Raw genomic sequence first — 11296 nt, 5'->3', positions numbered from 1 at the left:
CTATATAATCTATCTGCATATATTCTGTATTTTCTATTTTTATTTCTGATATTTGTTTATTTTTTGGGTTTTTAGGTAATTTACAATCTCTAGCTAGATGTCCTAATTTTACGCAATTATAACAAGTACATTTCTTTATAGATTTCTTTTTACTATATGGTCTTTTATGTTTATAATTTTTTACATAATATTTTTTTCTTGGTTTCTTATACTTATATTTTGATTTTTTGTATTTCTTATATTTCTTATGTCTTTTTCTTTTCTTATAATATCTTTCTTCGCATCCTAATTGAGGTGCTATTTTATCTTTGCAATATACTAAATTTCTTATTAATATTTTTTCCATTTTTATTTCTTCTCTATATTTTTCACATAGATTTCTATACTATTGTTGTAAAAATTTTGTTCTTGCTCCTAGAGTATTTACTATTTTTGCTTCATCCCAATTCTTTATTATTTTTGAACTAAATGATTTAGGTAATTTACTAAAATATAATTTTCTTATTTCTTTACTTTCTTCTGTATTATATGCTCCTTTATAATAATATTCTTAAAATGCGCAAGTATATTCATCTATATAGCACATATTACATATTGCTAATTTTAACATTAAATTTCTATTTGTATCTTTCTCTTCATTTTGTTCTTCTTTTGTTGTTGTCATGCTACTAAATTCGTCTTTTATAGTTGTTTCATATTTTTTAATAATTCTATAGGTGTTAATTTAGTTATAGTTGTTGATGATGTTCTTCTGTGGGTTTATCAGTTCTTAATACTCTTTTACTATTTTCAGTTAGATTTAAAAACCATAATTTCACTGTTCCTATTAGTGTTCTTTCTATATATTCTGGTGCATCTATTACATTTATATTATTATTTAATAATTATTTTGTCATATATTCTATTCATAATTGTATTATTTTTTCTGTATCTATTACACAATCTAAGTCTAAAAAGTTATAATTTTTATTAACTATTTATTTTGGTGTCCATTTGTCATATTCATTCTTTAGATTATATCTTTAAACTTATTCTTATGATATGTAGGTTTTCTTATTTTTGATGTTCTTGGTATTATATTTTTATCTTCTTTTTTATCAAGAGTGTTTATTTCCGTGTTTATATTTTCTAAATTTTCTTCATTAATTATTTCTTGTTTTCAATTGATTCCTAAATTTTTTGTGTTTGTTAAGATTTCTATATATGTTTTATTATCTTCAGAATCATAATTATCTGTTTCTTTAACATCTATTGTATTAATTTCTAATTCCTTTGTTTCTATTTCTTTATTGTTTATTTCTAATTTTTCTTTAAATTAATTTATCTCATTTAATAATTTTTGTTCTTTATCTTTTTCTTCTTTTTCTTTCTGTCTTTTTTCATACAGATTTTTAGCAATTGTAGTTCTTTTTCTAATTCAGCAATCCTACTATTTTTAGGTTCTTCTATTTTTCGTATTTCTTCTGTATTTTGTTGTTTTATTTTTTCTATTTCCTTTTTTCTATTTATTTATTCGTTTTCTTTTTCTATTCTCACCATAACTGTCAATTTATCTTCTAATTTTAATTATTTTTTTCTAACATTAAATATAAATGTTCATCTATTTTCTTATATCTTCTACCTAAATTAAAAAATACTATTTTTATTTTTAATCCTTCGTGATTTTCATATATTTTTTTGTTTATTATAAATTCCGCTTTGTTCATTTTTTATTTACTCTCCTGTATTTACAATTGACCAAAAATAAATAAGAACCGTAAATATTTAACAAATATATTGATCTCTTTTCCCCAAATATCTCACATATCTCACAGATCTTTTAGACTGACTCACAAAACCCTCTCAGCTCTTTGGCCAAATATCTTCTCAGTTAGCATATTAACCTAGAATATAGAGATGGTGTTTTTCGGTATGAGTTGAACGTTGATGTTCTAAGTGAATTTTGTCAGTGCTATAAGAAAGATTTAGTTTTGATATTGTTGTGCCATATGTCTTTTATTCCTGAGTTTTGTACGTGAGCTGCCTATTTATTCGCATGTCAACTAAAATTAACCAGTTCTATCCAAACACCACTTGTGTTTGGATGAAAGGAGCAAAAGTAATACTAGTATGTATTAGATTCTGTGAATACTGATTTCTGCTCTGGTATCATGGGCACGCAAAATTAAAATATATGCAATGGGAAATGAATGAGCCGTTGTCGTTTACTTAATAGGGATTGCTGGTATGTTTTTCTACTCTTTATTCACTTCTTTTTAACATTTCCTGAGTTCAATTAGCAATAGATACTTGATCTGATAAGTAGAGTACAATAGAGATTTCAGGTTGTAGGAACTAGGAACTCTTTAGCTGTACATATGGTTTCCGTAGTTCATAGCAGAATGTCAATTGTAGTGTCAGCCTGGAGAACTTCATTAATTTGTTTCTTGCAATAGAGTCTAACAAAGTAAAATTCAGCGTGATGACCTAAAACGTTCATCACGCTGAATTGATTGCCCATAGTTACTCTTTGAAAGGGTAAAACATTTTGAAAGCCATATGCAAGAAGTTTCCCAAATGTGCTTCTCGGAGGAAGGAAGAGTACTAACTTAGAAGGAATCTGAATTGAGACGGAGGATAAATCAAAAATCTCTTTTATTTTCTCTACAAACAAAGATAATTGCAAATTTAAGATATATTAGGATAAGCGGAATTGAGGAGATAGAGAAATACTCTTTAGCAGTTTACGAATAATAGTCACTGTGGTATAGTTAATACTCTTTAGCAGTTTATCACTCTCAAAGAATTGTAAGGAATTATTTATTACCTCAATACCTATTACTGGCCAGTACTCTTTGAAAAATTCAATATAAAAACCATCAATGCCAGGGTATTTATCATTAGGAAGTTGTTGGACAGATTTTTGGATATCATCCATAGTTACCTGGCTCAGTAATTGCCTTTGTTGTTGAATAGAGAGACAGGGTCCATCTTTAGCTATTTGGGGGTTTACACAGGTAATTAATTAGTTGTTGTCCCCGGGAATAGCTTTAAAAAATAGTAAAATCCTGATGAATTTTAGTAGGACTGGTCAGTCTAGCACCTTTGTTATTACAGATGAAACTAATCCTATTTCTAGCTTGTCTAGGTCTAAGGTAAGCATGGAAAAACTTTGTATTCCAGTCACATAAGCTATCCAAGTAGCTCTTGATTTTTGTCTCAGAATCTTATCATGTATGCCATTCCATTTATGTATCTGTAAGAGTAAGTCTCTCTCAACTTTAATCAAACCGTCATCATATAGTTGCACTAACAATTCTTCCTGCACCCGTTGTAGCTGAGCTCTAAGCATGATTAGCTTAAGGTCTATTGAGGATAACTCCTTATGTGCACCTTTAGCTAAACTGTTGATTAGATGAAGTTTCTTCCAGACAGCACATGGCATGCCCCTATATATTCTAACTCCACACGTGTTGAACTATTTCCTGAAATTATTGTTGTTTAAGTAGAATATTCAAAAGTCTGAATGGTTTCTTGCAAGGTTGTATACTAATGTCAGTATTAATAAGGATTGGAGAGTGGTCTAAGAATTCAGTATTTAAAAAAAAAAGCCTCCAACTGGTTATATTGCATAAACCAGTATGAGTTTCCTAGAGCCTAGTCAAGTCTGCTATAGATTCTGAGCAGTGAGTATCTTCGACTGTGGCGAACCACAAAACGACTACTATGACGAGCATTTTTCCAGTACCACTCTTGAGATGTTTTTACTTACTCAGAGAGTTGTTTCAACAACTCATTTATTGACCTAAGTGGTTGGTTATGGACCATTTCTACATATTGCATAGTTGTAGTTCTTAAATAGAAGTGTTTTTCCGGAACAGTAGTCAACATCCAATTTCCAAATAGGTTTTGGTTTTAAGCGGAGGTTCTAGCGGAGACTGCCTCTCTATCCCTCAAAGGTGGAACTAAGGTCTGTGTACATCCTATCTCCTTAGACTCTACCTATGGGACTATAGTGGGGTATGTTGTTGTTGTTGTTGTTGTTATTTCCTTTTGGTTTTAGTCATCTAATGACAATGTATGAACCATCTTTTAGGTTAACTCTTTACTTATGAATCCCAAAAACAATAAGTTTATGAGTCTTTTATTCTCTTGTCCTACCTCTGTTTTATATTACTTATGGGTGCCGTATTTATGTTATGTAATCTGCTTCTGTGCTTTACTATGTGTTTGTGTGGTATCTCGTGCCTTGAGCCGGGGGTCTATCGGAAACAGCCTTTCTACTTCTTCAGAGGTAGAGGTATGGACTGCGTACATCTTACCCCCCCAGACCCCACTAGGTGGGAATACACTGGGTTTGTTGTTGTTGTTGTTGTATTCTCTTGTCCTAGTTACTCTAGCTTCCTTGCTATATGTTTTTTTCTTTTTTAGGTGCAACTGCTACACAATTTTGAGTATTTAATGGCGAGATCATTAATGTAAAGCCTACGATCACATGATTGTTTAGTCCATCAACATTGATATTTCAAGCTAAGTGCTTCATGCAGTTGTTTCTTATAGTTTTCATGTTCTGGTTGACAGCCTTGATGTTAGAGATCAAAGAAATTAAGAACCAAAAGCACAAAGAGATGACATAATTTTTGCTATCGTTGCTGATTGTAGACATCCAGTAAGTCCTCATCTTGGTTCTACAGCTACTAAATAATTATCTCTTTTGGAAGCATCATGGTTTTGAGAGTAGTGGAACTAGCATTGGTGAAAGTGATGGAAGTCATAGAATGTATGCTAACACTACCAAGCCTAAGCAATTAAAAGTTGTCTGCAATGGAAATACTAACTATTCCCCTTAATGAATAAATTCTTCAGGACGGGCTTCATAAATACAGATGCTCGTCAAAAGAAAAAATTGGTTAGTGACAGAGGGTGAACATTTATGTGATGCTGCCGCTTCCCTCAGAGAAGATAATGTTTGCGCAAGATTAGAGAGTACTTCAGGTATACATACGTATTTGGACTACGTCCGATTTATGGTGATTGATGGATGTTTCTTCATAGGCATAATCATGTTGAGTTTGTTGGACATGCTGTTGGTGTTGTTTAGTTTTCACTAAGTTTCTTAATATACCAAACTGATTTTGCTTAACACAACCTGGTAATAACCATATATATAGAAAGAGAGATTATTTCGAGGCCTTGCATATCTGCACCACAACTGTGCTCCGGCCATCCTTCATTGAGATGTCCAGTGTAATAATATATTGATTGACTCCAAGTTTAACACTTATATTGCAGATTAGAACAATGAACAAATTAGTTGGACTAATTAAATAATATGCTACATTTGGAAGCTACTTTAATAGCAAAAACTCAGGATTATGTACCAATGTGTAACTAAACAACTTCACCTGTTCTTGATCATCTTGCGATTATGGGGCGTTGTTTGTTGTATAAAGTACCTGTGATCATGTATGTTGTGTCCATGACAACATATGTCAATACTGTTCAATATTCATATCTTGTCCTTGTTGAATTTAGGCTTATGTGGTTTATTCTTCTGAATTGAAAGTCCATTCTCACTGATACAACCGTAGCCAACTCAAAACAACCCCAAAAGAAGCTTGAAATTCAACTAAGTTGTGCACTTGGAAACCTCACAAAGACTTATCCTTCTTCTTACTACCCGAAAAGTTCGCTTATAAAAATCGATCCTCTGCATCAACTCCTCCACCTACATGTCCAGATTACTTTCGCTGGATCTATGATGATCTGTGGCCTTGGAGAGAAATAGGAATCACTGAAGAAATGCTGATGCGAGCCACAAGTAATGCAGAATTCCGGTTGGTGATAGTGAATGGGAGAGCATATGTTGAAACCTATAGGAATTCATTTCAAAGGTGAGACACATTTAAATTATGGGGCATATTACAAATGTTAAGGAGGTACCCAGTGAAATGCCCGATTTGAACCTGATATTCACACGTGGTGACCGAACAGTTGTTCAGACCGAATTCTATCAACGTCCTAAGGATTCTGCTCCTCCACCTGTGTTCTATTACTGTTCAAATGACGCGGGTTTGGATATTGTTTTTCCAGATTGGTCATTTTGGGGATGGTACACTTGCCGTTTACTTACAATATTGTTATGATAATGTACTAAACAGTTTTACCGAACCTGATCTTTTTTTTTTGTTCCAAAAACATTATTTAGGACAGAGACTAATATAAAGCCTTGTGAGACATTGTCAAAGGAGTTATAGAAAGCAAATGAGAAGAAAAAATGGACGGATAGGGAACCATATGCCTACTGGAAATGCAATCTATATGTTGTTTTAAAGCAAGAAAGAACCGTGCAAGTGCAATGCTTCAGAAAAATAGGACACAGATGCACGTATATATGGTCAGGTATATTGTTCTGCAACATATGTAACCATGCACGTTCATCGGCAGGAATACAATACAGAAGATACAATGTAAAATAAACTTAACTGATGAATCTGCAAATGTTCAAGTGAGTTCTTATTCTATTTTTTATGTTCACTGTGATACAAGGTTTTTAATAAAGTGGTTACAGTAAAATTTTAATATTGACATATTCTTGTAAGATATGAAGAAAGTAGTGTCAGATTTAGTTAGAAGGGAAGATATAAACTTCATCATGCACGTTGTCATTCCGGGATATTAATTCCTTGGTGTGATCATTCCTTGGTCAGATTGAGCTGTGATTTAATCAGTGTAGTATAGGAAAGAACAATGGTCATTTGTAGTGTTGTTATAAGGGATCGCCTTTTTGGTCTAGTCATTCTCTTAAAATGCTTTTATTTACAACTGAACTGGGGAGCATTTTTCTGATCCTGAGATAGTGGATCCTGGAAGGCAAGAAAAGGGCTTGATTCATTGCCTATAAATTGAGTTGCTCTTTTTTAATATGTTTATTGCCCCTATATTTTCCATTGTGATAATTGTACCTCTACGTGCTTTGTTTTGTGTAGTATTTGAAAGAGAAGAGACTTTCACCTCAGACATTTATACCTCTTCAGTAGGTCCGTATAAAGCCAATATTTGAAAGGTTTTGCACATTGAGTGGAACTGCAAAGCTGGTTTTTGATGTCATACAGTATCCTGTGCTAATATGTTAATTATTATATCATATGTGTTGATTATCGATATTCCTCAACCATGCACTTCTCTATGATGATGATGATGGAAAAATCTTATTTGGACCTCTGAGGTTTTATGCTTAATAGTAACACAGATTTGATCAAGCATTGGAGCGGGCTATTTTATTTGCTGTTCAGAATACCATTGTTTGCAATGACTTGAAAGAAGCTAAGCATCTTAGCTGGAGTGGAAAGAGACTTAAAGGTAAAAAGAATTACCAGTTTTCAAAAAAATACTCTTCAAGGTAAAATGGTGCTTTTTACTGATGAACAAGAAAGTACTTCCTTTCTTACTATTCAAGTTAATCGTGGTTTAACAACACACACATTGCTTGTAGTTGAGACTGTTGATGGGATTTTATTAACAAAATCTGGTACAATGACTGGTGGTACTAGTGGTGGTATGGAAGCACGCTCTCATAAATAGGATGATAAAAAAATTGAAGGTCCGTCCGTTGAGTTTGTTATGCATGTGTCTGGTTGGTTGCATAGTCCTGATTCCTTACCCCCGATTTTTTAGGACTTAAGAAGAACTTGAGTCAGAATTGGAGGAGCGTGGATCAATAAGGGTGATGCAGCTTAAGGAGTCTGAAGCATCTGGCAGAATCAGTGGACTTGAGAAAAAGATTCACTATGCGGAGATAGAAAAGTTTTTTCACTATCTTTTCTAAAAAAATTTGTGAACAACCGTCATTTTGCATCCGTCTTATTAGTCCTTTGAGATTCTTACATTTACATCAATTTTCGATTTTAGATGTCCTTGTAGATTCTTATATAACACTTTCTTCCTGATAAAGATTGATTTTGTGAGGGGGGGAAACTATTTAAACTACTCTCATCACTCTTCTCTTTTATGAAACGTTGCAATTGAACTCTGCAAACCAGTGATGCAGTGAATGTTACTTTCTCAAAAAAGGTGTGATGCCAATGACTTATAGGGGTGGGGCAAGCAGAGGCTGCAAGGGGTTGTGAGTAGGGCTTTCTGGAGAGAGTAAACGATGTGGAAGTCAGTGGGAAGACAAGGAGAAAGCAGTTATGAAATTTGATTATGCTAGCTTAATTCTCCATTCTTGGTGATGTTATTTTTTCTATATGTCCGGTACAACACAACATGTGCAGTGTTCCACAAGTGGGATCCGGGAAAAAACAACCAATTGAATATTGCATACCTGCATTTGTCAAACGATAAGGAACTTCCTTGTGTTGTTCAACCCCTTTGCTTGCCAATTTTTGTAGGACGATCTAAATAACCTATTCATAAAATGGTTGATTCGTTCCTTAATTATGATCGAAAATAATGGGTTGATTTTGCGACAACCTTATGAACCGCTTAATATGAACCCCATCTGTTATGTTAAATATACTATCATCATACAGTAATCGTACTTCACTGTCACCATATATTAGTGCTGGTACAGTTTTAGTTGAAGCTAAAAAAAGACTTCATCTTCCAAGCATCTCAATAATGCTTATTACGGGGGTTTTGCTAACTGGATCAGCTTAGGGAAAGGTTGGACCACTTATTGGATCTTTTGACATTCCTAAAACCGAAAATGACTGTATTTTACGTTTCACTCCACGATGTAGCAAGGGATGAGAAACGGTTTAGCTGTGATGTAGCACCAAATGGGATAGTAGTCATAAAAAGGAGTGAGAGTGACTAGAGAAAATATGGTTGTCAAGAACAATGTGGTTTGATTTAATTGCTTGTTTTAATTTTGTTTATCTTTCAAATTCACAAGAAACTTAAATCCTGAACTTTTAACTTGATTTAATGAATTAGAAAAACTTTTTTTTCACATACTTCCTCATTTCAGATTGAAAAAATATTTAAATAATTGTCGAGCATATTTATTTTTCTAATTGTTTGTGCATTTTGATTGTGTAGGAATGACGGTGATCAAATTTTAATGGTGGACGCCACAACTCAACTTGATCTAGATTGAAGTGAATGCTGAAGAAGTTTTGAAATATTTTGATATACGTTTATACACATTTGGTTTTGTGCGAAACTTGTTACAAATTTTTATTATGTTGTTTTTTCTTTAGTATCTAAAAGACGTGTTTTTGAAATCAAATCTATGCACTTCAATTATTTATTAGCTAATTGGTGCGTGAGATTATATATAAATATGTATGTTTATGTAATGTGCTTAGTGATGTATACATTTCGATCAAAATAATTATTTTTCAATTATAAATGACGTACTAACATTTTATATGCCTAATGCTATTTCTGTAAAATGTGGCTTGAACTATCAAATTTTAGGTACTATTGCTACACTTCAAAAGTGTGGTTAAAACATGCTTACACTTTACAAGTGTTGTCATAGAGGATATATAAAAGTTTATGATTTTAAAGTGTGGTTAGTAATAAAGAAAAGGTCACATTTTTCAAGTGATGTTATAGAGGTGCTACAAAAGGTAACACTTGTGAAGCGTGCCCACTAGTAAATCAAAGGCAATGTTTTTTAAGTGTTATTATAGAGGTGCTACAAAAGGCTATGCTTGTGAAACATGCCCAATAGCAAAACAAAGGCAACACTTGTAAGTGTAGCTTTATCAAATAAAAATATTGTCAATGACAATTTGCAAAGTATGGCCTTTATACCTTTATGACCACGCTTTTTAAATGTAGCTGATATGGCAACACTTGAAAAGCGTGGCCTTTGATCAATGGTTAGGCCTCTTTAAGCCACCTCCCAAAAAATGTTGCCTAAAGTCCAAAAGTGTAGCCTTTGATTAAAGACGACACTTTCTGGTATTTTAGGTCACACTTTACAAGAGTGGCAATAGAACTAATCTTAGGCTAGTGGGGTCCAATTCTCACCATCCTATCCTCCTTATATATTTTGTGGTCGATTGCAACATGGTTGTTGCGAGAAAGGGATAAATCAGTGCTTTAGTTGTAGTCAGTTGGGTCACATACAATGGGACTATCCTATAAGGATGGTCGCTTGGTAAAATAAGGTACCAGTTACCATTTCTATATATCTTGGACCGATGGGTGCTACTTCTAGCTCCGGCACTGGCCGGAACGGTCTCAATGCCTTCACTATCCTTTAGGAGTCTAGGAATCTTCTGATGTTGATACTAGTAATCTAAATCTTTTCCCGTGACATGTATTGTTTACTTGCTTTGGGGTCCACTCTCTCTTATGTGACCCAATTTGTGGTTGTGTATTTTTGTTTTAGTCTAGAGTATGTTTTGGACCCTCTTTCTATTTCTCCCTCGGTAGGTGACTCTATAATTGCCAAAGAGTCTATCCAGGGTGTGGTATATATTAGTAGTAGAGAAACTCTGGTAGACTTTTTGAATTGGATATGGTGGATTTCGATGCCATGCGGTGGATGGATTGGTTGCACTCATGCTATGCATCATTAGGTTGTCGAAACTATAAGGTTGTCTTTAAAATCCCTAGCAAGTCAGTTTTTAGGTGGGGAGATTGTTCCCTAGATCTTACGGGGAAGATCATATCATATCTTAGAGCTCGGAGATTAATCTCCAAGGGGTTTCTGTATTAGTATTTGGTCTGGGTTAAAGATTCTGACTCGGAGGTCCTTCTTTGCACTCGGTTGTAATACCCCACATGTTTCTAATCCTGTGATTCATACTTGAGTACATGACTTACAATGAATATCCTAGTGATAGGATAGCTTATGATGCATTAAGCATGTTCATATGAGACACTTAAGGTAATGCAAGCTAAGAGTTTTTGAATCCATCAAGTTTTAGTGTTTGATTTTATAAGGGTCATCTTTGAACGAGTATAACTCAATGTTAATGTGGTATTTTGGCTGATTTAGACCCACCAAATTGTAGAGAATCGAATTAGATTTCCAACGATACCAATTTTGCCTTAATCCAATACCCGAGTGAAAAGTTATGCCCATTTTTGTGAGAGACAGTAAGCGTAGGCGATTGGTTAGGCGCCGCCTAACCCAAGCATAGGCGATTGGTTAGGCGCCGCCCAACCCAAGCATAGGTGATCACTTGGGCACCGCCTAAGTAAACTCCAGGTGTCAAAAACACTCCGTCTTGAGTTATTTTAAAGGTAATTAAGTCTTTAAATAATCCTTACACGTCCCTAAACTTAACCTTACGAAATATGTATCTTCTAAACATACTGCAACCCTATTTTCATCTCAAAGCTCATCATC

General features: G+C 33.8%; 1 long non-coding RNA gene across 17 annotated transcripts; it reads left to right on the top strand.

Annotated features, from left to right (window-relative positions):
* The first annotated feature begins 1797 nt into the window (after window positions 1–1797).
* Window positions 1798–7988, top strand: LOC107873546. 17 transcript variants are annotated; one of them, XR_007056935.1, is made up of 8 exons: window positions 1798–2224; window positions 4561–4648; window positions 4846–5873; window positions 5974–6091; window positions 6188–6487; window positions 6969–7341; window positions 7475–7582; window positions 7657–7988. It is a non-coding gene; the product is annotated as an uncharacterized LOC107873546 (long non-coding RNA). The 17 variants fall into 17 exon arrangements; XR_007056927.1 differs by having other exon boundaries at window positions 1798–1909; window positions 4846–6487; window positions 6969–7093; window positions 7224–7341; XR_001675417.2 differs by having other exon boundaries at window positions 4846–4974; window positions 5515–6487.
* The last annotated feature ends 3308 nt before the right edge of the window (window positions 7989–11296 follow it).

The sequence above is a fragment of the Capsicum annuum genome, chromosome 6 (assembly GCF_002878395.1).
Source record: "Capsicum annuum cultivar UCD-10X-F1 chromosome 6, UCD10Xv1.1, whole genome shotgun sequence".
In the NCBI taxonomy this organism is placed as follows: Eukaryota; Viridiplantae; Streptophyta; class Magnoliopsida; order Solanales; family Solanaceae; genus Capsicum; species Capsicum annuum.
The sequence above is the reverse complement of the archived record's forward strand: the minus strand, read 5'-3'. Positions and strand labels throughout refer to the sequence as shown.